We start from the raw sequence: 2,151 nt of genomic DNA on the forward strand, positions 1-2,151 counted from the left end.
AAAAAAAGATAAAAACCCAGAGAATATTAATTAGTTCAGTAATAATAGACCAGTAATTCTGTTTGTTTCAAGGAGTATTAGGGGAACAGATTTGAATTAACCCAGCCTTTTATTATGAACAGCTGTGAAGAACTGCAGTACTGGCAAAACTTTTAAAAAGAGGGAGGTGCGGAATTATCTTTATTTTTGCATGTTGTCTTTTGATACTCAAGGAGCAATCTGAGATTCACCAGTTCATTAATTTTTTTCCTCTTGATGGAATTTTCAAGTTTCATTTTAAATGTTTACTCTGCATATCAAGCACGTGAATGAGTAAATAAGCTACTTATTTTCTTTAAAAGTTAGCTAAAATAAACTTGTTTTTCTGGTACCAATCTCATTGTCCATGTTTCTTCTGTTAAACATTACATTAGTTGATATTTAAGTGGGATGGTCGTTGCAGAAAGTTGGGAAGAAAGTCTCATCACCTCACTGTTAGATTTTACATATGTTTATGGAATTTTGTGAGCTACCAGTCTTCTGACTTCAACACAAGTAGCAAATTGCAAAGTGTTACTTGGGGTTCTTGGGATGGGTTGGGAAGTCATTCTGACAATCTCAGAAGTTCTAAAGAACTAGTTTTATCTTAACTGTCACTAATTTGCAAAGTACATGTTCCTTTTTCCTCTGATTCTAATTCCTCTCTTAAAAAAGTATTTCTAAATTTGACATTAATATCTGGTGCTTCTTCAATTTGTACATCTGTAAACTGATTTTTTTTTTAATTAAATGAGATAACATGAAAATATTTGTAAATATAAGATGGAATACTTTCTTTTTTTTTCCTGTCCTTTTACAAAGTGATCTGATGTGAAACAAAGATACAGAAATCTGGTCTTCCTCAGACTTTCAGATTTATAATCATTTTTCTGTTTGTTTTTTTTTAACTACTAGGACCCTTGAATAGTAGCATATCACAATACCGTGTTGAAAGGAAGCTCAGTCATATAGTCCTTTTCCTATTCAGCCACCCAACTCCAGACTTTTACAGTTAACTGTCACCTTTAAAGAAGAATTTACAGAGAACTTTCAAAGCAAGTAATAAGCTAAAATAAATATACTTCAGGCAAGTAATGAACTATCCTTTGTGTCTACAATTGTCTTTAGCTTAATTGATGCCAGAACTGTGCTTAGACTATGTGGACAGGGATGGGAGATTGCTTTTTATCTGATCTCAGGTCCCTGCGTTCATAGGCATCTTCCAGATTGCAGAGAGGACCTGTCTGTATCAGTTGCTGTGAACTGTAGCTTCAGCGTGTCTCTTTACTCCCTAAACACTGCCTGATAACTCCATTTGCTTTTGTCCTTTATTGTAAGAGGGGAACTTCTAATACATTTTTATTACAAATTGTTTTAAAATACAAAGGAGAAAACTTGTAAGTTGCAGAACTAAATGTGAGGGGAGGAGATAAATGTGTGTGTATGTTTAATTCCGTTCTATTTGTAAATGACCATTTTGATTAAAAATGTTTCATAGGGCCGGGCGTGGTGACTCACGCCTGTAATCACAGCACTTTGGGAGGCCGAGGCAGGCGGATCACCTGAGGTCAGGAGTTCAAGACTAGCCTGGCCAACATGGTAAAACCCTGTCTCTACTAAAAATACAAAAATTAGCCAGGCATGGTGGCGTGCGCCTGTAGTCCCAGCTACTCAGGAGGCCGAGGCAGGAGAATCAATTGAACCCGGGATGCAGAGTTTGCTGTTCCAGCCTGGGTGACAGAGTGAGACTCTGCCTAAAAAAAAAAAAAAATGATGGAATAAAATAGAAAAGATACTTTCAAAACTGTTTTAATGTAACAGGAAAAGGATATCTGTTACGCTCATGTTAAACATGTACCACTGAAAACTTAGATTGTATGTCTTTAAGGTCTAGCTGATATGCCAAAGTTATAAAGTATAGCTGGTAATTTTTGATATATTTGTTATGATTTGGGGCATGGCTAATCTTGTCATATGTTTAAGTAAAGGAGATTTGACTTGAAGATTTACTTCATAGGTGAGGACCAGGAAGTATAGTCCAATCAGTGCTAGTTTGTTTCTAAACAAGAACATATGCCTCCGTTAGTGAGAGCACAAGTTTGGGTAAATGATTCTCAGCTACACCAAAAAAAC

General features: G+C 35.8%; 1 protein-coding gene across 1 annotated transcript in view; it reads left to right on the forward strand.

Annotated features, from left to right (window-relative positions):
* Positions 1–2,151, forward strand: part of EIF2AK3 (eukaryotic translation initiation factor 2-alpha kinase 3) — an 84,631-nt gene that overhangs the window by 941 nt on the left and 81,539 nt on the right. The gene's annotated exons all lie outside the window — the stretch shown is intronic.

The sequence above is a fragment of the Mandrillus leucophaeus genome, unplaced genomic scaffold, assembly GCF_000951045.1.
Source record: "Mandrillus leucophaeus isolate KB7577 unplaced genomic scaffold, Mleu.le_1.0 Scaffold602, whole genome shotgun sequence".
Taxonomy (NCBI): domain Eukaryota; kingdom Metazoa; phylum Chordata; class Mammalia; order Primates; family Cercopithecidae; genus Mandrillus; species Mandrillus leucophaeus.